Below are 27,366 nucleotides of genomic sequence, written 5' to 3' on the forward strand. Positions count from 1 at the left end.
AGATTATGCACACAGGAGAAGCAGGGAACACAAAGCTGCACACGCGCAAAAAATCACTGCCTCTCATAATACGGTTTCATCCGCACTACATGAACAGTTTCAGCACTTGAGCGCCGCCGTGTTGAAGGTCGCTGGCTCCAAGCAAAACTTCGTAAGTCACGTTACTAAGACGCCAAATGACCTCGTATGGCCCAAAGTAACGGCGAAGTAGTTTCTCGGAGAGTCCTCGACGGCGCACTGGTGTCCACACCCATACAAGATCGCCAGGTTGGTAGTGAACGTCTCGGTGTCGAGCAAACACTGATCGGAACAGTTCCACGCGCTACACTCAGTTTTCGTCCTCTTTGTCCTCTGTTCTTCTTTGTCCTCTTTTCAGAGAGGCACGCGACAATATCACGAACATCAGTCCACATCTCTTCGCGCTCTTTGTCTTCTAGATCTAATTCTTGAAATCGATTCCTCCCTTCCACAGCATATTCTAATGAAATTTGATCCAGATCGTACCTGAAAGGCCTTCTAGTTTTCTGCGTTTTCCTCAATCGAAGCTTAATTAATGGCAACAAGAAGCTGATGATCGGTGCAACAATCGGCCCCAGGCCTTGTTTTTACTGTTTGTATAGCGCTTCTCCATCTCTGCCGGCAAAGAATATAATCGATCTGATTCCTGCACAGACCGTCCGGTGAAGTCCATGTGTACAGGCGTGTCTTGTGCTGTTGAAAATGAGTATTCGCTAGGGTCAGGTTGTTTTCTTGACAAAGCTCTACTAGGCTCTGCCCAGCTTCATTTGGCTCGCCAAGACCGAACTTGCCTATCATTCCAGATATTTCTTCACTGCCGATCTTAGCATTCCAGTCTCCTGTAAGAAAAACGACGTCTGATGATGGGGTGTGGTCTAACAGGCATTGTATGTCCGCATAAAATCTCTCAACGTCAGCTTCTTCAGCAGTAGTGATCGGTGCATAGACTTGGATAACTGTTATGTTGAAAGGGAGACCTTGGATCCGAAGTGAAATCATTCGGTCGTTTCTGGGGTTGTACCCTAGCACTGCTTTGCCCATTCTTCTGTTTACTATGAGAGCAACCCCATTCCTTCTCTTGAATTCGTGCCCATAATAAAAGACATAATGGTCGCCGGAGTTAAATTCTCCCATTCCGGTCCACTTGAGCTCGATGATACCCAAGATATCAATGTTCAATCTGTCCATTTCTCGCTTGACGACATCCAGTTTACCTTGCGACATAGATCTCACATTCCATGTTGCTATATGATATATCTCCTTGCAACATCGGACTTTCAGGTCGCTTCCCGACACATCCACAACTGAGCGTCCTTTTGGCTTTAGTCCAGCCGCTTCATTCGTCCTGGAGCTACTAGGAATCGCCCTTTGTTCATCCCCAGTAACATTTGGGACGCCTTCCAACGTGGGGGGCTCATCTTACGGCGCCATATTATTAATGGTATTGTGACTGCCCATAGGGTTTTCTTGGCAGGAAATACTGGAGTGGGTTGCCATTACCTTCTCCAGTGAATCACATTTTGTCAGAGCTCTGCCGTGACCTGTCTATCTTGGGTGGCCCTACACAGCAGCGCTCACGGCTTCATCGAGTTTCGCAAGCCCCTCCGCCACGACAAGGCGGTGATCCATGAAGGGGGTTTCCATATTAACGAGGCATAAATACATTGAAAAGGTTTCGTCCCCAGAACAACTGTCCATAATTCGGGTCGACCATATTAACGGGGGTCATATTAACAGGGCACGACTGTAAATCATCATCAGCAGCAGCCTGACTATACCCACTGCAGGGCGAAGGCCTCGCCCCATATTTCTATAATGAACCCGGTTCTGTGCTAGCTGCATCCGCTTGACCCATGCGAACTTCTTGACCTGATCCGCCCACCTATTTTTCTGCTGCCCCCTGCTACGCTTTCCTTGGAATCCAGTTTATTACTCTAAGCGACCATCGGTTATCCTCTCTTCGCACTACATCGCTTGCCCATGCCCATTTCGTCTTCGTGATTTGCACTATACAAATGCCGGATTAAACCTCATCCTAGTGACGGGAGGATTAAGGGTAACTCCGATCCGTATCCTGTGACGCCCAACTTCATCGGCATGGGTGCGCCCGCGGAGAGGTTTACCGGCCACTGAAGAACAAGAACACATGTGAGGTGACAGAAGTCTTACTGCCTTGGTGAAAGGAGAGTAGTGTTGTCCCCATCAAGGAGCTGAGGCAATGATAAGCCTGGTCTCACGATGCAGTTCGCTATATATGGATAATGTTTGAGAATGCATTAGGGCCCGTTGAACGCACTCAATACGTATATAATGCGGGATACTTGCCGCGAGCTGGTGGGTGTGACACGTGACAGCGGTGACACGTGAGCAGCGGTGACACGTTAGAGAAACCGAACTGCTTGCAGGGCGACAGCGGATGCAGGAGGCATTGTTGTGGCGGCATTGGTGTGAAGTGCCGCTCATACTGCAACGAGCGTAGCAACAAATAATGCAGGTGGTTTCGTTTGTTTAAACGTGCAGGTCTGGTAAACGTGCCCACTAAAAGCCATTTACTAGAATTATAGAATGCCTACTAGCAATACGTATCTTTTAATGTTTTCGGCAGCGCAAAAATATTTAAGATAGCGTCCTTAGCACTGAAGGTAAGGCAACAGAAATTGAGGCTTCTCCTCTGCCCTTCCACACAATTCACGCCGACGCGCAAAAAAAAGAAGCAAACAAGTCGCAATGGCGCCTAATGACCTTTCGTCCCGCTGGCCCACCATGGAAGTGGGCAATGAGAGTGCGCGCCCAGTAGGGGGGGTGGGGATACTTCCGCATGGCGGTGTGTCACACACCACCAGTACAACGTTTTAAAATGGCAAATTATCGGTTCCAAGCAAAGCTCCAAATCTGACTCGAATACTCAGAAAGATCACCTTTATGATCGGCTTGCCTTCGACGTTTTCTCCAAGCCGTATTTCGGACGCCATTTAAGGCCAGGGATGCACTAAAATAGACTGCTGTTCTTGCTTCACCCCCTTCGACACTTGCGGCCACATATTCAACAATGGAACCTTCATGCAGGATACTCTATGGCTGTCACAATCTGCCGAATCGACAATGCTTAGTTGATCGACGTTAGTCGGCGATACTCTATTAGCACGTCCTCACACAGCTGCGCAAACTTGCAGGGAAGAATATCTGGCGCTGTCAGCGGAAAGATAAAGTCTAGTTGCAAAAGCCATCCGTTCTTGCATGGAGTGTGACAGACTGGCCTTACGTTTGCGAGCACCACGGCGCTGTTGCACCAGCTCGTCGGTGGTGTTGAGCTGCGCATTCTCTTAGAAAGTCCTGATAGCCTCTTTGTTCACTGCCTGAAGGCTCTGACATTCTGCGTTTGGAAAGTTTTGAAGCTATGCTTGATAAAAAAACGTCGTAACTGCCCTCACCAACTGGCGTCCTAAGGCATTCGCTTATTTTAGGAGGAGTTCTAGTAATTAACACCAAGATCTGAATAGCTTACTTTTTACCTTAGGGAGCCACGCAGTCGCTGACCCTGAATTGTAAATTGGCAAACTTGGAATTTTACGCTCAGGCTTTCTGTAGAGTGGTGCATGAAAGGCAGACAAATTGGGCTTACTGCAAGAATTTTGTCTCCAGCGGTTGCCAACCCAGATAAATATGTTTTTGCTAATGGGCTTAAGTGAGGGCCCATGCTGGACCCATAGAGCAGCCCATGTGGATCCTCTTCTGGATTTGCAACTAGGGCCCAGAGGGTCCCCGGGAGTGCTGCCAAATTTTGTCATAATCGGTCCTCATTCGTACCCCTGTGTGCGACCCAAATAGGGCTGCCCACATTTGGCCCAGATAACCAAGTGTGGGCCGCATACAAAAATTACTGTGCCGTTTTTGTAAAAGCCATTGCCGCCTTATACAAAAGCGACCATGCAGGGCCACCTTTTTCCAAGCGCCTGGGTTGAGACGGTGTATGGGGTAGTAAATTTCATGCTGAAGTGGAGCCTCATGCTCTTTGACTTCGAGGTTGTAAAAGACGCAATGCCGCAGGTCAAAAACTTCAACTAAATGCACGTGGAGAGGCATTGAGATCTCACTTATAAGTGAAATGCTCTTAAGAGTTCGCAGTCGTTCGGCAGCATTGAGGGTCGGGAGCTGCACAGCAATTGTATTCGATTTCCTCATGGCCGTGAAGCCCCGAAAATGCCTGGTTCTGAGCACGCATCAAATTTAGCTAGAGAATCCTGTTTGGTATATTCGTGAGGTTGTTGCTGTTCAAAGCTTTACAGTCACTTTATAAAATGTCGATCATAGGGCAGGGGCATGCAGGTTCTCGGTTACAGGACAGGATTGCTTGCCTTAAGAGCTATGACTTGAAGGATCCGGTTGACTGTCATCCGTAAGGCGCTTGTGGGAGGCAAGAAGCTTTCTATCACTGTTAATGGTCATGATAAGTACATTGAAGGGGTTGACTCCTCATGATGCCGATGATGGCGTTTAGACTGGGGGGCCAGTGGCGTGGTCATTCCGGTGAGAAGATGGCTGACTGACCTGTTGGGCATTTCGGGAAGGTGGGATGGGGGCCGCTGACGATGAACCATGAACCCAAAAGTGCTCCTGGGCCTGAGGTCCAGGTGTCTTTCAGATCTGGTGTTGCCGCAACAAACACTAGCAAAATTATCTCCGCCAGTTTGACACTGGATGCGCTAGGCCTAGCCACAGTGCCAAGCTCAGCTGCAATCATGCGTGGATTCCTAGCTCTAGAGAGGTCGCAACCTAACGACGAGAGAATGTTTGCGCTTCTTAAAATGCGGGGTTTCTCCTCGTTTGAGACAAGGGACGTATTTATGTGCATTGCGTAGTTTTTCAGACGAGCGATATGAAGCCAACATAGCAGGTGACACCTGTTTTTCTCCAACGCGTGCTTTCATCTAGGAATTTTACTGTCTGCTGTGTTCGCACTTTCCACACAGTCTTCATTAACGACCTTCGTGGAAACACGGGCACCACTTCGTTAAAAGCGGAACTCGAAATATGCTACAGCGTGGCAGATTGCAATACCACAGACCTGGAAGTGGTTGAATACAATCACAGAACCTTAATAGATCAGACCTGCAAAGCTAGTTTCCTCTTCTTGAGACCCAGATTGGTTTAATGAGCTCCAGACCGGGCTTTAGAAGCAAAATGTCACAGAAACTTATACAAACGTTTATAAGAACGATATACAATTACCACAATCAGAAATCATTACCAAACAACCCTAAATGAGATGACGCGTCATAAACTAGGTGTGAGCGATGTGGAACCCCAGTAATCTTTATTTCCCGGGATTACGACAATATTACTATACTTTTAAAATTTTGTTATCCTTGAAGTGGTGAGAAATTGCGCGGAACATTGCATACAAGAGACATGTTTACAAGAGACACTCTGTTACTAAAGGCAACTTTTGCAGGTCTCTAGAGTAAATTCTTGACTATTTAGAAGAGACACAACCCAGATAAACTCATGCAGCACAGCTGACTTTACGAACTCGTATGTGTGGCAGTTTAGATCCCCTTAGCTAAATTCTGTACCATATAAGTGTCCTGTTTTGTTCCAATATGTCACGAATCGAGAAGGAGTGCCTCCGGTTGGGCACCTTATCAGTTGTTATAGCATCGCACTGAACTCATATGAAGTTACCTAAGCCTTACTATTTACTACGTAATGAATGGTTTCTAACTTCCTCTTTCGTGGCTAGAACGATATGCAAAAAGTCTCCAGTTAGCTCTCTCAATATTTTTCTCATTCGGCTGCTGTATAAATGTATACAGGCCTTCTCGTGGGAACATCGAGTAGCTTCTCGATAAATGATACTAACTATTGATGATAACGCGGGATAATAGAAGGGACGCTATTAACTTGAGCTCTATATGGATTGGTGGGAAACTAGCTATTATTGGATATCTTGTTGATGTATTGTGGCTCTTGAACTTCGCGCGTACTCATTATTATTTCCTGTAGCCATAGCCCCCTTCAGTCTGCTTTTTTTTAAAGCATGCAAGGTTTTATTCACACTGTACTTGTATGTCTAGGTAATCATGAAGGTAAGGACTCTGTTAGCCTTTCCATGAGTATTTTCTCGGAGGTGCTTGAAGCATTCATATCTTCGTGTTCTCAATAAGAGTTTTGTTTTCATAAACCAATTAGGTATATCTTGGCTGACTATCCTGCAGTCTAACAGTAAAGCGGCCTGCGTAATAATGTCTCTAAGATAAGGCTCTTTACTAAAGCAATAAAGTGGTCGCCCTCGCGTAAGCTAGAAATGTGTTCTCCTGTGAAACTCGAAGTTTTGGTTATCCGCTTTATAGTTTCTGGTTCCCGGGACCCTTCCTTCTTTCCATTTAACCTACGAAGCCCTGACAGCCTATTCAGTACCCATTTGTTATTACATAACGGCTAAACAATGGCCATAGTCTCAGTCGCTTTGGGATTACAAACCCCATTAAGAAGCCAAAAAGTTCAAGATCCCCAGGTTGTCGAAATTAGGGTGCCTTGGTGTAACGTACCTACACAAGGCGCATTAGTCGAAATTACGCCATTACCCTTCACTTTTTCATTTCCTTCCCTCTATAAGCTTTCTCTCCCACCTTCCTTCCTTACCTTATGGCGCGGTTCACGTGTCGGCGTAGCAAGGGTGACAGATACTGCATCTTCTCTTTCCTGCGGACCGATTCATAATTATCTGAAACTGACTATTGCTGTACAATGGTTATCTGCTCACCCAGGCATAAATGCACTGCTTGGCCAAGAGCGAAGAGCATAAGAATAAAGAGGCTGACACATCCCAGTGCATCTACCACCACGTGTGCACAATCGAAGCCTCTGGATGTCCAAGCTTTCAAGAGGCAGGGCCGCAAACATGCATGAGTGAGGGCGACACAGCAATGTGCATCTATCACCACAACGTGTGCACATACAGCCCACTGGATGTCCAAGTTTCTAAGGAAGCTGTGGAAATATGAGCCCGCATGATACGTCAGAGAATTTGCGGTTCTCAGGAGGAATGCACACAGGACGAAGTGCCGCTGATTTGATCCATGACGGAGCCGCTACTCAGTTGCACGTAGACTTAAGTATGCCCCCTTAAAACCAATAAGGCGCGAACACTGTCATCAGGGTTCATTTCTTCTTAGCACTGACGTCGACAAATAGTTGTGCTGTTACTGCCGAAACGCAGCAATCGTTACACTAAACGAATTTATGGCGGGCTCAAGCATCTTGTGAACAGCGCAATTGCAAACACACAGACTACACAAAAATCAACAGGTGGAAGTCAATTGGGTCGACATAGTTGTGCAAGAAAAGTAACCACATGTAAGTGAGCCAGTCCAAGTAAGGCGTCGCATAGCTCACACACTCGTATAAAGGCCAGAACAAATTTATTCAAGCTTTTAACTCTAAGACCCCCTTTTTTACTTGAGATTGTCCTAAAGAGACCCAAAGTGTGCATGGCATAGCCTTCCAGATTTTTGGCGGTAACTGTATTCTGGCCATTCGCCTGTAGATGTAGGCCCATGATCCTAATAGTCTCCACAGCTGAAACCTGCTGCCCGTTTGCCAGAATATTTTGAAGGCAATTTATTTCTAAGCGTCTTCTCCTCCAGTGTGTTGTTTGTGTTTGCACTGTTCTTCACAAGATGATTCACCACCAAGCCCACAAATATGTTCTGGATGCAAGCGCCAACGAGGCTGTAACATTGACGCAAGGACACTTGTGGAGAGAAATTTGTAGCGAACGCTACACTTGTCTAGTAGAACTGAGTTTAGTCATGCCTGTCCGGGGCCACAACTGCGCATGCACCGTAACTATGGCAACCAGCTACACCGTTTCACAGGTGTTCCGTCGTTGCGCCGAGCCGTTCACCACCGCGGTGCCGACTAGTGACTTAACGTGTCTCGTTATGCAGCCCCACTATACGCCTACGCAAACGTTTTGTGGGTGCCCGTACGTGGTGCCCACAGAAGAGAGCAGGGGGAGGGAGCGGCGTCGCACAAGAATTGCGCGCAAGTGCGAAGGTGTGAAGGGTATTTTTTCCACTGCGCATGAGCATGGCGCCATGGAGAACGGTTTAAGTGGAGCAGGAAAGCGTCTGCTGGTATATAGCATGCCCCGGGTATGAAAGCGGGTGCTCCATAGAAAGCTGGAACACTCTGCTGCATTTACCAGACTGCTGGCTGTGTTGTTTGCAACGCTCGGTCGCCCGCAGCCGAAGCTTTCGCTCCAAATTCCGTTCAGCAACAATGAATCACTTTTTGCACTCTGTGAGCCAACACAGGAAACGAAGACAAGTCAATACCAAGGAAACAAACAGGGGAACTGCGAGTGAGTTCTGACACAGATAAGAACATGCTTCATGGATTCTAGGATTGCCCGCTGCAACGGAGCAGATTACCCATCTTAATGACGCACTATGCGTTCTAATTCAACCAATGCAAACGGCTCCAAGGGCTCTTTTTATAGTGATATCGCGAAAATTAGTGGAAATGGAGTGTTTGCAATTCTTTAAGGTTGTGTTTCTTATATAATTGCGTGCTGTTCATTTGAATATGATTGTACAACCGGTTTCCATTGCACAGCGCATTCGATAGGCCCTCTTTATTCAGTTTAAAATGGCGAGCCTCGTCGCTATAACCATAGCGTGTCACTCTTGTAGCCGAAAAGTTGGTGGTTCCCATCCCTACAATTCCAAAATTAACACAAAGTTACTTAGCGCTCAAAAAGACAGATTTTTTCCAGTGCCCTCCATGAAAATCTGGAATGATTTTCAATATTACTCACCAAGTCCAGAGGTTGGATGGACTAGATGAGGTATATTACCAAAATAATGAGTGCTTACGTACCCTTCACTGCCAAATCGTCAATTTACCATGCAAAATGTTTCCACAAAGTGAAGAGACGCTGTTCTTCAACTACACACTTTGACATCTACTGTTAGAAGGAAAGGTTCATTAAAGACGTTGCCTTGCAAAGTAACTAAGGCGATGAACTGCAAGGAAGGAGGGATCACTATACCTTTCATCCATAGATAATGAACTTGATGGAACAATAAGCACATTGCAGAAGTGAGACTAAAATTGCAATGTTTTTACACTGTCGACTCTACCAGAAGTCCATGAAGCGACGCCCAACTCATTTTACCTTTATAAGTATTAGAGAAAAAGCAATCTAACTAAAAGTAGCGCTGAGGGACAAATTACATCTATTGATGCAATTCTGCCGCTTGCCTCTCTGAGCCGAAGAAAAAGAGGACGAAGTTGAGTGTAGTGTATGGAACTGGTCCGTTCAGTGTTCGCTGCCTTGTACTCGTTACATTTTCTGGTGGAGCAGCCGGGAACGATTTCCATTTTTGCTGAGTTCCACCCCTCAAGGGCAACCGAGAGTCACCACGGATTTGACACCGGCCTACCGCAGTTCCAGCCGCCGCTTCCGAGGTCAGTGACTTGAGCTCGGGCCTTTGTCCTGGACGCCTGCGACCGACATGCATAGATCCAAAACGAGCATTGTGGCTAACGGAGAGAATTCATCCCAGTTCATCGTCCTCCAGTCTCGAACGCTACCGTCCTTCCATGACGAGCTTTATGGAGGCGCTGAAGACTAGCTGGACCAATTAGAACGGGCAAAGGAAGCTGCATGATGTGTAGTTTGCTCTCGAAGATGCAGCGCGGACGTGGTTCGTGAACCAGGAAACGACGATACCTTCATGGGATCTATTTCGTCGCCAGCCAACGACCGAAGAGAGCGTGCTGAGTCGGCACTGCCTTCTCGCTGCCAGGCCCTTAACGAAAGTATTACAGTGTACCACGAGGACATGATCCGCCTTTTTGTGATCACGCGCGGATGAGCATGCCCATCCAAATATGGCAGAGGAGAAGTGCGCCACCTAATGCGCCGAGTGAAACAAGAACTATTTGCTGGGTTTATGCGCAATCCACCTGGCACGACATCAGATTTTCTAGCAGAGGCCACCACGATAGAACAAACATTTCGACACAGGGCTCAGTACTATAACCGCGACGTGTCCGCCATGTCACCGGCCGTCTATGCTTCCAGCTTCAACATTTCTGATGATGCCTTAAGGGAGCTTGTTCGATCTGTTGTGAGAGAGGAGCTGAGATACATTCAGCTACATGGTCTAGCGGGATCGTCGAGGCTTCCATCACTCGCAGAGGTCATTTGCAAGGAAATCAGACAAGTCTTCCCGGAAACGTCTTTGCCTGGTGTGCAGTCACCACCACCGAGTATGCCGACGTACGCGTTCGTGCTTCAGCAGCATACCCTGTGCAATTTTCCAAAAGCGAACACCACTGTGCCTCATCCAAACCAGCTGCGCCGTCCTCTTCTTGTAGCCGTGGCATGGTTTCGAAGGACCGACGTCTGGCGTGCCCCTGACAATCGGCCCCTTTGTTACCAATGTGGTGAGGCTGGTCACAGGTTGAGGTTCTGTCCGTACCGCCACGCCAGGCTTCGTGTCTTTCATCCGCGTGCACGATGTCCTGGAAGTGGTGAACGACCACGCGAAATCGAGGAGCACCTTTCGGCGCATACGCATCCCCCAGACGTCCCACACTGCGGGTTCCGCGTTATTATCTCTTCCTGTTATCGTTCCCCAAGTCCAAGTCCCTCTTCATATCGCACTGGCCGCTCGCAGAGTCCCCGATTCTCGAGCCGTCAAGAAAACTAGGAAATGCGACCTGCAGAGGTGAGGCCCCTGAGGAGCAAACTGCCGAACCGCGCTTACTACAGGTCATGTAACGGTGAACCTGAGTGCGCAGCTTCGGACATACCGGTTTCTATCGACGATTTTCTCACTACCGCGTTAGTTCATTCAGTAGGACTATTCAGTCATGAGCAGTTGGTTAGCCAGGATATTGCAGAAAATTTTAACCGAGTGGACTGGGCTTCAGATTCGCACAGCTGGGGGACATCTTATTACCCCGACTCTGGAAGATGCGTTGCGAGAGTTGCAATTGACGGATTTCTGTTTGTTTGTGACTGTTCTTCTTACCCACTGTTCGTGAGACGTCATACAGGCTAACGGTGCGATAATTAATTTGCGAGAATTGCGTGTGACGTTTTCACCGAGCCAAGCCATTGGGAGTTCTAGCATAGACGGTTCACCAACGCACGCCTTACGTATTACAGCTGCTGCCGTTACGGGTCTGCCACAGTACAGCATTATGGTCTTGGTAGATAGCGACTCACCATGCAACCGTGACGTACTGGCAGAGAGGAATGTGGTCTTGCTTCTTGAGTAAGGGATCTGCGCTGCAAGAGGACTTGTTCGCTTATGCGAAACTCTGGATTACGAGTTTCGAGACCGAGTTTCAGCACATTGCGATAGGAACGGCCATTGTGTATATTGCCAACTTTATTGAGCCAGCGAACATCTGTGCTCTGGCGCCGCCGTCGCCAACTGGATGTGATGCACCCGAAATTCTATCAACTGTAGACATTAACCCCAATTTATCGGTGGGTGAGCGGAGGCGACTCCTAGAGCTCCTTCAAGATTTTGCAGGGTGATTTGCAACGTCTTCAAAAGTTGGGCGCACCCCAGTAGCCAAACACCGCATTATGGTTGACGCGGAGACCAAACTGATTTCCCAACACTCATACCGCGTTTCGTCAACAGAGCGAGAAGCTATTGGAAGCCACGTGCAAGAAAAACTACCGACGATGTGGTGAAGCCATCTAGCAGCCCCTGGGCTTCGCCTGCAGTGTTGGTGAAAAAAAATAACAAGAAAATCTTGCGTATCTGCTTCGATTATCGAAAGTTAAATCAGGTAACAAAACGGGACGTATACCCCCTCCCACGTATCAACGACGCATTGAATCGGTTACACAATGCCAAATACTTCTCGTCGCTTGACCTCAAGAATGGCTACTGGCAGATAGAAGTGGACGAAAGGACACAGAAAGAAAACAGCGTTCGTCACCCCCGACGACCTTTCTGAATTTAAAGTGCTTCCTTTCGGTATCTGTTCTGCGCCAGCAACCTTCCAACGGATAATGGACTTCGTTCTCTATTGACTGAAGTAGCAAGCGTGCCTAGTATATCTTGACGATGTCGACATTTTCGCGGCTAGTTTTGAGGAGCACCTCAACTGGCTTCGAATTATACTACAGGCGCTGCGTTCATCGCAACTCACGATAAAACCACAGAAATGCCATTTCGGATTCCAGGAGCTCCACCTTCTTGGTCATGCTATTAGTGCTGAGGGCGTGAATCCAGATCCCGACAAGACTGCTGATGGGGAAACCTTCCCGCGCCCAACCGACAAAAAGTCCATTAGAAGGTTTTTGGGGCTTTGTGCCTATTAAAGGCGTTTCGTCGAGATTTTTTTCACCAATTAGCGAGCCACTTACGCTTCTTACCAAAGACAATGTTCCTTTTGCGTGGAACGATGATCAAGAGGATGCCTTTAACCAGCTACGCCGGCGACTGCAGACCACCCTTATACTTGCATATTTCGATGAAAACGATGTTGCGGATATTCATACCGACGCCAGTAATTTTGTACTTGGTGCCGTACTGAATCAGTGACGAAATTGCACTGAAAAAATTATCGATTACGCGCGTCGCTCTCTTTCAAAAGCAGAGCAAAGCTTCTCAACCACGAAAAAGGAATGTCTTGCGGTAGCCTGGGCGATACCTAATTTTCGACCCAATCTTTTCGGCCACCCTTTCAGAGCTGTGTGACCGCCATTCGTTATGCTGGCTAGCGAACCTCAAGGACCCCTCTGAGTGGCCTGAAAGGTGGAGCCTCTGTCTCCAAGAGTACGACATTACGGTTGTAGAAAGTTCGGCCGTGAGCACAACGACGCCGATCGCTTATTGCGTGCACCAGTTTATCCTACCCCTTCCGACAGCGAGGACGACGACGTCCCGTTTCTTGCTGTAGTCACGACCACCGACATGGCCCAGCGTCAACGGGCTGACCCCGGTTTACGCCCGCTTATTGAGCATCTTGAAGGCCTTGATGTAGTTGGCCCACGTGTTTTCGCTCGGTGTTTGTCCTCCTACAGCAATCGCAGTCGCGCCCTATACAAGCGAAACTTTCACACAACAAGGTAACCTTTCTTCTCTTTGTGCAGTCCGACCTCCGGCCAGAAATCTTACACGCATGCCACGATGAGCCTTCGGCTTGTCATTTAGGAGTCACGCATTCGACAAATGTGCTATTGGCCTGTGTTGCTGCCTTTAGTCCAGCACTACTTGAGAACATGCCGAGGTGGCCAGCGGCGAAAGACACCTCCGCTGAAGTCTGCAGGGCTTCTTCAGCCGATACCTCCACAGACAGCCCCTTTCCAACAAGTGGGCATGGATCTTCTGGGTCCTTTCCGGACAGCCGCGTCAGGGAACAGGTGGAGCGCAGTGACGACGAATTGTTTAGCGCGAAGTGCCGAGACAGTCATTTTCCCACGCAACTGCTGCTAAAGTAGCTCAGTTGTTTCTCAAGACTATCATACTGCACCACGCCGCCCCATAGGTTATTATTACAAACCGCGGTACAGCCTTTATGGCCGAACTAGAGCAGGCGATCTTCAGTCATACCCCCACAAGTCATCGTAGGACTACTGCTTACCATCCGCAAACGAATGGACTAACTTAGCGCCCCAGTAGAACACTTGCCGGAATTTCCATGTACGCCGACGTTGAACATCGCACATGGGATGAAGTCCTTGCGTATGCAACTTTTGCATACAATACGGCTGAACAAGAGACGACGCGTCTTGCGCCATTCCATCTATGGTCGTCCCATCACCACAATGTTGGACGCTATGCTACCCATACGCCACGGCGACGATACCACCAACGCCTGTGCGAACGTCGACATATTTCTGCAGCGCTCCTGAGAAGCGCACCAGGGCGAACGGCGCCGTATTCAGCATCAACAACACCGCTATGCCAGTCGGTACAACCTCCGACACCGAGACGTTCACTATCAACCTGGCAATCTTGTATAGATGTGGACACCAGTACGCCGTCAAGGACTCCCCTAGAAGCTACTTTGCCGTTACTTTGACCCATACGAGGTCATTCGGCACCTTAGTAACGTGCCCTACGAAGTCGTTCCTTGGGATCAACGACCCTCTATACGGCGGTGCTCAAAGTGCTAAAACTATTCACGTAGTGCGAATGAAACCGTATTATGAGAGGCAGTGATCTTTTGGCCGCGTGTGCAGCTTTGTGTTCCCTGCTTTTCCGGTGTGCATATAGTTTGTGGACCCTCCCAGCGTTGTGTCGCCGCTTTCGAAGAGGGGGGTAATGCCGCGTGCCTCCCTGAACCGAGGAAAAAGAGGACGAAGCTGAGTGAAGTTTGTGGAACTGATCCGTTCAGTGTTCTCTGCCTTGTATTCGTTACAATGCATAACTCGGAAGGCTTCGCCACAGCTAAGGAGGTTAGGCCCCGAGATAGCCTGAATTTGGGGCATACTGCACAGCGCCATACCAAGCGCCTTTGTGTCTCTGTGCCGCTAGTTAAACGCTAGTATTGTTGAAAATAGGCAAGTAACAAAGCTTCGCAACCATTTTGTTTTATTTATAATGTATATTTTATATCTTTACCTAATGGCTCAGGATTATCTGAGCTCAAATTGGATGTGGTTAAGCTTTTTACCTCTGCACAAGAGAGTGTAAGCGCATATGTTTCAGAAAGCCTAAAAAGGCCTGTCAGGGCAGCGTTTTTGAAAGGCTGGAATTATCAAGTGTGAACATTAGTATTTTGCTTGAAACATACATCATTCGTCTACGTGAACACAAGAGAGAAATAAATGGCAACTTACCACATGGCTGCAACCAGTATTTCTTACGAAGGGGCTGGGCTGTACAGAGTTAGGACGTGACTGACCGATGTGGAAGGCACTGTAACGTGAGCATGCCGCCGACTTGAATTGCGCTATTAGATTAAAATAAGTACATGTTCCTTCTTAGTAGCGCGAAGAAGATGAAATGTCCCGATAATTTCTGATAATATTCTCAAAACAGATTCATACTAAAACACTACACTGATGATTTTTGAGAACCGTCATGATAGGCCGCAATTCGCGGATATTTCTTGCTTGAAGCGAGGATGCCTCTGGGTAATGTGTTTCTTAGGTGCAATATCGACAAAAATATTACCGTTAAAACTCTGAACTTGACTCTTTGAATGATGCAGAAGTTGCCGACATGTTACACGATGCCTCTGGGAAAGAGATCCATGGCTAGCCCTGATCGCCTACTAAAGGGCAGAGACATTACACTGCCAACTAATCCGTATAACTGGTGCTATGGTCTTTTCAGTTGTGTTGTATGGATGCGAGAGTTGGACTGTGAAAAAGACTGACCGCCGAAGAATTGACGCGTTTGAATTGTGGTGCTGGCAGAAACTCTTGAGAGTTCATTGGACGGCCAGAAGATCAAATCAGTCGATATTGTCGACCATAAACCCTGACTGCTCATTGGAGGGTCAAATTCTAAAGTTAAAGCTCAGCTACTTTGGTCATCTGATGAGAAGAGAGGAGTCGCTGCAGAAAGATGTGATGTTGGGAAAGGTTGAGGGTCGCCGGAGAAGGGGTAGGCAGCGAACGCGATGGTTAGATGGCATCCTCGAGGCGCTGCAGATGAAGTTATGTGATGTTAGGAAGAGAGGGAGAGACCGGAAAGAGTGGCGTGATATTTTCCATAGGGTCACGAAGAGTGAGACACGACTGAATGACTGAACTAGAACTAGAACTACATTATGCTTCTGCTATGTTTTTATATTCAGCAAAACAGCTCCAACGAAGCACTATACAGTGCATCTATACATATACGTGTTTGTCCTTGTGTGCGCAATGAGTTATTATACATCGTATAAACGCCTACACCGCAGCACACGGCGCACATAATTTTTTGATTTTATAGATTTCTTTAATATTGCTAATCCAACGACTGTAAGCTATGAATCATTACCCAGATATTATTCTACAAAAATTCAACAAAATAAACTATACTTATGTGTACCGAGTTTAATATAGGCTTTATGAACTCTACAAATAAAAACACCGCTAATCTTCTGATCGTGTTTTTCCTTCACATATTTCCGGCCAATTTTAATGGTGCAGTTCTCCCGGTGAACATGGGCGAGAATGCTTCCTTCGTACATTTTTTCCTTCGCAGGACAGCCGAAGAAAACAAGGGCCGTTCTATACAATCGAGAAAAATAAATAAAGTAGCTTTAAAATTTGTGTGTATTTTACTGCACTTCTCTCGTGACGGTGCTTACTTGTCACCAAATGATCTTTCGATTCGCTCCTCGGGGATCCAGATATTAAAGCGACCAGAGCTTTATGCAAGCCATCAAAGCATGGCTCTAGCACAAGAAAAAAATATTTGGTACGAAGAAGCCGTGCAAGCCCTTGTTCACAATTGGCGCAAATCAATACAAGCTGAAGCTGATTACTTTGAGAAGTGGTATTGGTCCGGGACATGTATGAAAATGTTCTTCGTGCATTTCAGAAAGTTTGGAGAATTGCCTCTGAAGAGAAAAATTGACAGGCAGTACTTCTCGGAGGCCCGTGTTACGGGCTTTCTTACTTAATATTAACATGAATAGCACAACTAAAATTTAGATTTCACTCTTCCCTACTGAGTTGGGGGACCCCTAGAGGGGCGGCTGCATTTCTCTGGGTACGTGGGCACTATGCTATCAAAGCAAGTAAAAGATGCCCCGAGGGAGTGTAAACTTCCGTGCGCGCTCTTTTGCGGCGTTCGCGCAGCCTGCGTGGTTTAGGGATGTTAAACCTTGCACATCAAAACCATTGTATTATTTATTCATCTTCATGGGAGATGTAAAGCGGCTTTAGTAGTCGATACCTTCAACAGGAAGCTTTACGTTATGCCTCTGACAAGCTCACAATTTGAAACTGCACTTATGAACGATGCGTATTTAGAGTAAAAGAGTAGATTTGAAGTAAAATGTGCATTAATTTGTTTAATCCTTCGTAGATCCAAGTTAATTGTTAGGGACGAAGTGGTTGGGCGATAAAACAAGCAAAAAAATGAAATCGCCATTTTCGTGAGTAACACTTCTGAACAACATTGCTAGCAGTAAAGCGATATATTGAACAAAATCTCAGGCTATCACGAACGGTGATCGATATCCCGCCACCAGTACGCAAGATACTGTCACAGCAAAAAAAAATTTAGCTATGGTTTAGCTCTAAATAAACCTAGATGGCAGCAGAAGCCTCTTTCGCCTGGCAATGTCTGTGGCCGAACTTGTGATTAAACACACGGTTGAGCGGTGGTTTAATTTTTAGTTTCGTCTTATATAGTGTTCCTGATGTCAATAATGATTTCAGGGCGTTTAACCAACCTCATTCGGGCGTAGAAGTCTTCTAGTGATATGACATCGTCTCTACGTCGAAATCCAGGGCACACCGCAGTCGAAACATTCGAATGAGCCTTCTGTCCTAGCATCTCGTTGTCGTTTGCCTCTACCAGGGTGGCAACTACCGAGTTATCACCAGCGGTTCGTCTTATTTTTCTTGTTCTCGTTGTTCGTCTCCAATAGCGGCGAACCCAGTTTCTAGGCAAAGGGACGCTTTATCAGGCACCGGTGAAATATTGAAGGATAGCGTTGTGTACATTGCGCTACAAACGTATGGTTCACATTTAAGCTTTAGGAGTATATCCCGGTGGCGTTGCCTACGAGCCCATGTATAAAGTGCCATTTTAACTAAGCCGTATGAACACGCCTGCGTGGCATATCCTGCTAAATTGAATTCAAATGTTATGATAGGCTGATCTAGGAAAAAAGCAGCGCGCCTACACAAAGGGGACAGAGGAAGTAACGAGACACAGCGTGATAGATTGATCCTAATGTCACATTCTCACATGATAGGAGAGGCCCGAGTTGAAGCCCTTTCAGGCACCCAGCGACATTGCAGGCTCGCTGGCTGGCGTAGTGAAGATTCTACTTCAAAATTTGAAAACACTTGCCCACTAGAATATTTCATAATCTATAGTATCACTCGAGAGCCAAGCTTCGCTTAAGATAGCAGTGTCGGATGAACAACTGAAGGCAAAGCATTGCGTTTCTTGTGGACACTGCGCACATTCGAGGTATGGAAACTGACCTTGCGACAGCAGATCGTCCTCTGTTAGGGCCAGAACGACTGTCTGCAAAATCTACTACGTAGACATGACTGATTGTTGAACAATAGATGAGGCATTTCTTGTCTATGAACAATTGGTTCTCTCGCAATAAATACTTCTGTCCTGAAGCCTTCCAAAACTCAGCCGACTTTACGGAACTGACGTGTGGGGCGGGAAAGCATTCACTAATCGTTATCGTAGAATTTTTTTTTTTAATTTTGAGCACTACGATAAAATCTTGTCTTAATTTGGGGGAACCGAATTTCACAATGATAAACCAGCATCCCTTCTATACGTATGAGCCCAGTCTGTGAACCCGACGTATGCTCTTATCAGGAAACAATAGGACTAATATTTTCTGAATTTTCTGAAGATGTTCTTGAGTCTCAGTCCAGGTTTGTGAGCCCCTATCCGGGACACCTTGAAAGATAGTTGTCTGGACGGGATTGATTTTTGAGATCATCTAACTGTGCATTCATTGCAGCAGACTCAGAGTGGATATAATCAGATATAACATCATTCACTGCGTGAGCACATTCGCCTTCCAACGTAGATACGTGGGACTCAAAAGGCATGAGCTTGGAAATGAGATCACACCCTTTCTGCTTCAGATCAAGTTTGTTTGCCTTAAGCCGGATAGGTATACATCAGCTCCCTACGATGTGCTTCTGTTCTGTTGGATATGTTCTCAGTTGTTGCAGATACTTGCGTGCCAACAAGGTAGGGAATCTCTAAAGCAAGGAACCAAAAAGCACTTTTAGTCATCGTTATTCCAGCCGCTCTTCTCTGCCCACTGTAGAATTCGTTGAGGGAGCGGGGTTCTATATCCTGGGTGGGTGGTGACGACATTCCGTGGAAGAATTTTGGCGTCGAAGGTAGGAAAGTGTTGGAAGAATTGATGACATCCGTCGTTCAGTTCCCTGTCACAAACCACGGTGTTCTAGCGTTGATGTGGATATATTCTAGGGCGGATGGAGATTATTGCGTGCCAACAACTGGGGAATCTGTACAGCAATGAATTATAAAGGCTTTCAGCAATCTTCTTTGCAGCTGATCTCTGGTGTGTGGGAGCTTGTATAACGCACCCTGTCGGCTCAGAGCATCATTCAACATGAATATGGGTGACGATGCACCAAGCCCCATTAGCTGGCGGTGAATGCCGAAATATTCTACGGCAGAAGAGGCGGAAACTGGAAATTGTACATTTGTGAACGTGATTATCTTTGAGCATGCACGCTGTCTTAATGCAGCGAAGGTTAGATGGGTATCCTGGGAGAATTGCTTCCTCGTACAGGAAGTGCCATTTGTTTTGATCAGGCGCAATTCAATTTTACCGCTCTAGTGGAACGCCTACGGCTTGCAGGTTTTCCCCTGCACTTCTTCAGGCTGTAGCTGAGACTCTGGAAACGCGAGGCTCCTGTTCAGTATCATGCGAGACAGACAACCACGAGAGCCGCAAATTTGAAGTATTACTTTATGTGCGTAACACCTCTCATGGACTTAAAATATGGGGAGGAAAATTGGTGTAGATGTGCTCCTTTCTGAGCCCTACAATTGCCCCCTCTTCAACAATTGACTGAGAAAGATGTACACAGGAAAAAAGACTGTGGAATCAAACATAGAACAAAATGACTGCCCTGTATAACTTTACAAGTGTACAATCTTCCGTTGAGCTGTGGTTCAATATACATGGAAAATAAGGCACGTTGCATTATTACGCGTCTTCTAGAGCAGAACGCCTTGGATATGCATTTCGAAAAAACGAGCCTTTCGTGTAAATGTCGCAGGCCACTTTTGAGGGTACAAAGATAATCAGTCACCAAGATTTAGAAAGCACGTGAGACTTTGGAACCCTAGAATATAGGTAGATATGGGCCAGAAAAGTGTGTTAGCATGGCTTCTATCCTTATAAGAGAGCATTGAAGTTTTTAAACTCGATTAAGTAGCACTGCCTAACGCGCATGCGGAGTGTTCTCGACAAAGTATTTATGCTATGATTTAATACATACGTGCAGGTCAGCGCCCATCCTATCCACTTCGTCCCTTTGTTTTGTACGTTGAGCGCCTATCGTTCTAAGTTAACCCCGGGGTGGTCGCGTAATTTCCAAAGTGCAATAGTGCCAACGAAAAAGGCTATGGTGGCCTACACAGCTGCAGCGTTTCAAAATGAAACCTTTAGTTATGCGTCTCATGCAGTAAATCAAATGTTAATATCGGAGCTAAATATACAGTTCTACGTGTTTAAGCAGTATCTACGGCAAACTATTGACACGTGTGTTAGGGGCAGGAGGAAGACGACGTTAGCTATAGGGAGTGGACGTAGAAATGCAGCCTCGCCCTTGGTGCGATTGTTCAGTTGCTGCAGTAGTTCTCCGCACTTCTGCGCATCTGCATTCTGTGTAACAGCTGCTAAACATGTGGTGGAGGTGCGGGGTGTTTCTCGACCTGCGTATGTCTACGAGAAAAACCACAAATCTCACACCGGTCAATTGGCCTACAAGCCACCGCTTCCGTGGTGCATCGCCTGAATTCGGACCTCTTGGCACCCCGACAAGTAAGCCGTAACCTCTACAGTTGGTCTCACCGAAAATGGCTAAAGATATTGGGTACGCTGCTTTCAGCCTCTACCATACGCCGCGAACACCATCGCCTTCCCGGCGACGCGTATGAAGATGCGGAAGACTGGCTGGACACCTTCGAGTGGGTCGCCGACTACAACGGGTGGATCGAAGAGCGTAAGCTTCATATTCACTAATGCATGCTCGAGGAGTGTACTTTGACATGGAACCATGAGACTACTCAGTCCACTTGGAAAACTTTACACCGCAATCTCCTAACTACGTTGCCAAACGGGGACCATCGGGAAAAAGCTGAAGCTAAGCGGCCCTCACGCAACCAGCGGACGAACGAAATTGTCCGCGTATATGTGGAGGACAGAATGTGCCACATCAAACGTGCCAATGTCTTCTTTGCGGACGAGACGAAGCTTCATCCCCTTGTGTGTGCGGTATAGCAAGAGCTGTCTGCCCGTCTTCGTGCGCAAGCTGCGTAGTTTACCGTTGCGGAATTTTTTATCGAGGCGGCAAGCATGGAGACGGCGCCCCTGTACTGTCCAATCAGTCAATGCAATCGGAATGTACGCACGCTTATTCCTGCAGATTCTTTGATGCCGGCAGGGAGCGATATGGCTGTTTTACTTGACCTGATTTGGTCGGTTGTCAGGAAGGAATTACAGGTCCTCCAGCTACCTTCCAGCGCGACTTCATTAGCATCAATGTCGGAAGTTGCCCGGAACGAGGTGCGCCTAGAAGCGCCGCATCGGCAAATCTGTGAGGTTGCCCATCAGCTTGATGTCTCACCTAAATACTCATCTGTCCTCTGTCGCGCACCAACACCAGGCTACCAAGTGAATGTCACTGCTCAAGCAGTGCGGCGGCCTAGCCTTGCCCGTGGGCCTCCTAGGTCAGTATAATGGCGACTAATAAAGTGTTAGGTGTTACGTGCACTAGACCATTGACCCCTCTGCTACGATGAGGCGCGTCATCTTTACAGGGCGTGCCCGCACCGCTGAGTAGGTCGGCGTGGTTTAGGGCCTGACGACCCTTACTCACGGAAAGGTGAGCAGCCACGCATAGAAGCGCATATGTCGGCCCGTCAGAACCTTGTAACCTCCGGCCGCCATTACTTTCGACCATCTTTTCCTCGGCGTTACTATCCCCCAAACCCTCGTCGAGACGCTATCTATCCTGAGTGGCGTTCTCCCAGTACATGTCGGGAAAACTATCTCCAGCGGTCCCCGGAGGTAAGGCCGCTAAAGTCGGAAAACCTAAAGCTCCTCCGCCGCCAACACACCTGTACGGTTATTTCTATCAAGGACAGGGAAGTGACAGCATTATTTGTGTGTGGTCACACACAAAACGCCTGATTTGTGTTTGACGATTGATGAAACTGACGAGATTGCTTCACTTGATACCGGTGAGGACTATTCAGCAATGAACCACGCTCTCGCCCAGAATCTGAGAAACGTTTTGAAGCCATGGTCGGTCCATAGCATTAGCATAACTGCAGGTCATCTCATTCCCGGCCAGAAGGGGTGCAGTTCGAATCAGTGTCCAAGGGTTCTTCAACATCTCTGAATTCGTTATCTTGTGTGAGTGTTCCAGGGATTTGACCTTGGTCCTCGACGTTCTGCAGGCGAACCATGCTGTATTGACCTAGAGCGAGTAACGTTCTCGATGAAACAGGCCATGGCGCTCAGTAACATAGAAAATACAGGAATAAACGCTCTGCGTATTGTCGTAGATGACGTAATGCTGCCACCACAGTCCCGTGTCCTGGCCTTAGTGAGGAATAACTAGTTTCACGGCTATGAAGGTATTGGGGACCGCCACCAGTCAAAGCTGCTAGAGGATGGAGTAGCTATCCAACGTGGCCTTGCCCAAATGATTGACGGCTGTACGAGTGTTTTCCTAACGAACTTCACCGATGAGGTTCAGCACCTCACCAAGAGAACAGCGGTCAGCTTCCTCAGCGATGTGGATAGGCTGCCGAGTCTGAGCTCCGTCGTCACTTCACGACGATGGAACGCCCTTCAAAGGCTAAAATAAATCCGGGCTTGTCACCTCACCCGAAGAATCTTCTATCGTCCTGCTAACTGATTTTGAAGATTGCTTCGCAACGAGCTAAAAGGTCTGGCGTAGGCCTGTAGCCAACTATCACATCATCACCTATGCGGTCAGGCCAACAGTTTGCCAGCGTCCATGCCGTGTTTTGTCTAAAGAACATGAGGCTGTTGGAACGAAATTCGACTTAATGCTAGCGGACAATTTCATGGAGCCATGGGCATCCCCGGTGATCCCTGTGAAAAAGAAAATCAAGATATTGCAATTTTTTATTGATTACAGAAAATTTAACAACGTTAAAGAAGGACGTATGCCCCGCCGGGGTGGCGCAGTGGTTAGGGCGCTCGACTACTGTGCCCAAGGACGCGGGATCGAATCGAGGAGAAAAGCTAGGCGCCCGTGTGCTGTACGATGTCAGTGCACGTTGAAGAAGCCCAGGTGGTCAAACTTTCCGGAGCCCTCCACTACGGCGTCTCTCATGACCTCAGTCGCTTTGGGACGTTAAAAAAAGGACGTATACCCACTTCTCAAGATTAATGATGCACTTGTTCAAATCCGCGGCGACAGGTTCTTCTCTTCCTCAGATCTCCAGAACTGATATTTGCAGATAGAGGTGGACGAGCGAGACCGCAAAAAACAATGTTCTTGACGCCCGATAGTCTTTCCAAATTTAAACTGCTCCAGACTGCGCTTTTCTCCGCTCCTGCCGCGTTCCAATGCATGATGAACACCATTTTATCTGCTTTCAAATAGCAGTCGTCTCGTGCAAACCTGGACGACGTCGTCGTTTTCTCGTCTAGTTCGGCCACCACTGGGAGCGATTGCGCATTGCCCTTCACTATTTCCCATCTGCGAAACTAACAATCAGGCCACAGAAATGTAATTTCACCTTCCAGGAGCTATGTTTCTCGCGACATGTCCTCATCGCACAACGTGTTGTTCGAGACCTCGACAAGACCACAACTATCTTCTGTTTCTTATGGCCAAGTGACAAGAAGGCTCTCTAACGCTTTTCCGGCTTCTGCACATGTTACCGACTCTGACCAAGCCATTGACAGCCGCTTGACTTGAGAGGACACAGGCTTTATAGGGTGAAGTACCCCAAGACGAAGCCACCACCACCAATACTACCTCATTTGGACCAGAATATAGAAACTGATGTCCACACTGGCGTCAGCAGCGTCGGCCTCGGGGCGATCCTCATGCAGTGGCAGGGCGGTGTCGAACGAGTCATCGCCCATGAAAACCACACACTTTCTCGATATGAAAGGAACTATTCGACGACAGATAAGTGCCTTGGCGTCATCAGGGCTCTTAATAAGTTCCGACCATACATATATGACTGACCTTTCTGTGTTGTCAGCAATCATCATTAAAGACCCCCTTACCGTTTGCCGATGTGAAGCCTTCGAATGCACAAGCACGACGTGACGGTCGTCTACAAGTAGGGGCAGCTGCCCCATTATGCATAGTAATTATTACTAGCGCCATTAAAACCGCCTCTGCAAGACATATTCGATGGTAGTCCTTTTCTTAGTGTCATTAGCGCATTCCGTATGCGCAGCTTCAACTGATCGACTCTGAGTTGCTGCACTCATTGAGTACATGGAGGATTTTAATGTTACTGTACCACGTGTGTTTCGCCGTGGGCTGGAGTCTATCATTCTTTGAAGTGGAGTCCTCTACCAGCACAACTTTGATGGCAACAAGGAGACGTTTCTGGTTGTTGTGGCACAGGTTACGCTAAGAGTAATTGAGCCTTGTAATGATGAACCATCCGCCTGCCACGCAAGGGCCAGTAGTACGTCGACAAAGTTTCGGCTGTAGTAATATCACCCCAGATTATTACAATAAGTACGTAATTGCGTAATGCATGTAACGATTGCCGACGGTAAAGAGTTCTCTGAATACAGTCCGTTTTCTGCAGCCTATAGCGCCGTCAAAAACCCTTATTCAGTAAACTGGCATAGACCTCCTCACCCCTTTTGCGAAGTCGTCCACTGGGAAAGGGTGGATTGTGTCTTGACGGTTTACATAACACGATGCACTGAGCCACGCCATTTGCAAGCTCAATAGCTGCTGAAGTCGCTGAATTCTTTGCGCATATCTTCCTCTGTCGTGGCGCCCATGCAGCTATTGTTACCAACCGTCGAGCTGTGCTTACGACCCGCTTCACCCAGGCTTGTTTGAAGCTTACATACACCAGCCGTAGATGTACAGCGGCCTGCCACCCGCATACAAATTGCTTGATAGATCGCCTAAACAAGACCTTGACCGACATACTTTCTAGGTATGTTTATATCGTACACAAAACATGGGGTCAAATTCTTCCCTACACAGCATTCGTGTCTAATTCGGCGAGACAATATACGACGCGACTCACTCCGTTCGAAGTAGTCTTCGGTCACCCTATTAGCACTCCCTTGGATGGTATACTATCCGTTGACCCTAGCAGTGAGGGAGAACTTGACCTTCACATCGCCACTGGATCCGCCATCAGCGGACATCGGCGCTGACCGATACAACCTAGGACTCCGCTTTGTTACCTACATCCCGAGTGACTATCTTTGATTCTGGACGCCCGTTCATCGCCGTGGACTGTTCGACAAATTACTGCGCCGCTATTGCGGAACTTACCAATTGTCCGCCGGTTCAGCGACGTAATGTAACAAAATTCACCAGTCTCCCCAGCCGTCTGATCGCACAGCAGCAACTTCAGCGACGTTGTGCGAATAAACTGCAGTACTAGCGACCTCCCAATTGACCGTCAGGCTGTATGTAGTCATTATGAGATGTCACATTCATAGTGGAACTCACGTGCGCTTTTTCTCTACGTACTTTCTATCTGCCGGTAACACTGCATCGAGGTTATGCTCTACAGTAGAGGACAGTATTACATGTGTTAAGGCCTAATCGCATAGCAGAGCTTCTTCGGCGTGGCGTCAGCGTCTCGTCAACGGGCTTCGCCGCTCGCTCGGAGTGCGGAGAAGATGACCTAACAAATGATGGCTTACAAACTGGCGTCTGTAAGCCAAGGCAGGGAAAGATCCTGGGAAGTCGAACAATTATCCTCGTCGTATTCAATGGTGACGGGAACCTACTGGGGCGAGATAGAGGGGATGCAATAGAAAAAAAAGAGGAGGGCAAGAGCAGGCGGGAGCGGGGACAAACGAGAAGCTCTTCGTGGAAACGAGTTACGCCTCTGCGGCGGGTACAACAGCGTTGCTAGATCTGAAACGCTGGTTATGCGGGGCTTGTTATGGGTTCCTGTCTGCAAAGCATGTCCAGTGGCGACGTTTAGATCTAGAGTCGACAGATGCCTGCATGCTACAGCATCGCCTATCCGCAAGCGCGTGAATTTTTCCTACGGTGACACGCCGGTAGCCGAGATGCTAACGCGGAGCCGAAGAAACGCTGCCATTTGGTTCGACCTTTAGGTGTAGAAAACCGCATTTGGTAGAGGTAGAAGATGTAGACGTCTAGCCCAGCATTTGGTACAGTCGCTCAGCCACTGCAAATGTTCTCTGCCGTTCTGCATTCTGTGTAACAGCGTTTACAATTTACACTGCGCCAGTTTTACTTTGATCCCTTCCCTTCTGAAAGCCTGCTTCTTTTACGGCTAGAGGCAGAAAAACGAAAATAGTGCCCAACTTATGGAAGCACCTTAATGGAAATAAATATTACGGACTTGAAATATAATTCAAGAAAATAAGTAACATAATCATTATTATACTATGGCCTTTGCGATACAGTTTATCTTCCAATGCTGTTTTCCATGTGGGGCGAAGAGCAATGAGTATGACACCGCTGACATGAACGACGAGTGCAAAGCATACACCCACCTGTCATAAAAACCCGAAGGCTATATTTCTAATCTTTTATTATATAAATCAAAGATGCCATTCCCTCCCTAATTTGAACGTGCGTGTTATCTCTCCCACTGCTTTAGCGTTACCTAAACACCACCCAAAAGCAACAGTTGATAGGATAATACTCACTCCACAAGAACGCCAAAGAGCACCAAAGAAATCATAAGGAGCACAACGGGCTTCATTACATGTAACAAATGTTGGCAAGAACTAGAAAATGTTGAGTAAGCTGGTACTCACACAGCTTCCGGAGCTGCCGCATTTATATAATTTGAGCATATAAAACATGTCTCGTCGATTATTCATAATCTCGACATTCCGCCTATAGCTACGTAAGCAAGACAAGCTAGCACCTAGATATACGCTAATGATTTGTCATCGTGCCTATGTTGATAAGAAAGCGATATAAAACGTATGCAATATGCTCGTCTAGGCCGCATGTTATTTGCATTTTGCATAGTAGAGGACAAAATACTAAGAATATATTCCAACATAATTGCAATCATGCACATGTGGTGGAGAAGACAATGTAAAACATATAAAAAAAGTCAGCTAGGCGACATTTTATGCGCATTTTGATACATTCCTAATTGGAATGACGGGTGAAATTCAATACATTATTCATCCTTTTCCTGTCCATGAGCGATGTTTCATAAATATTACTAAAACTGAACCCCGCCGAAATTTGATGTC

At 47.3% G+C, this 27,366-nt stretch overlaps 1 long non-coding RNA gene across 1 annotated transcript in view; it reads right to left on the reverse strand.

Moving 5' to 3' along the window:
* Positions 1-26,944, reverse strand: part of LOC146192283 (uncharacterized) — a 34,603-nt gene extending 7,659 nt beyond the window's left edge. Inside the window, exons 1-2 of the long non-coding RNA XR_014706750.1 lie at positions 26,803-26,944; positions 14,846-14,924 (exon numbers count right to left, since the gene is read on the reverse strand). This is a non-coding gene — a long non-coding RNA (uncharacterized LOC146192283). The remainder of the gene's footprint in view (positions 1-14,845; positions 14,925-26,802) is intronic.
* Between the last annotated feature and the right edge of the window lie 422 nt (positions 26,945-27,366).

The sequence above is a fragment of the Amblyomma maculatum genome, chromosome 4, assembly GCF_055883805.1.
Source record: "Amblyomma maculatum isolate TAMU_Amacu chromosome 4, ASM5588380v1, whole genome shotgun sequence".
NCBI classification, from domain to species: domain Eukaryota; kingdom Metazoa; phylum Arthropoda; class Arachnida; order Ixodida; family Ixodidae; genus Amblyomma; species Amblyomma maculatum.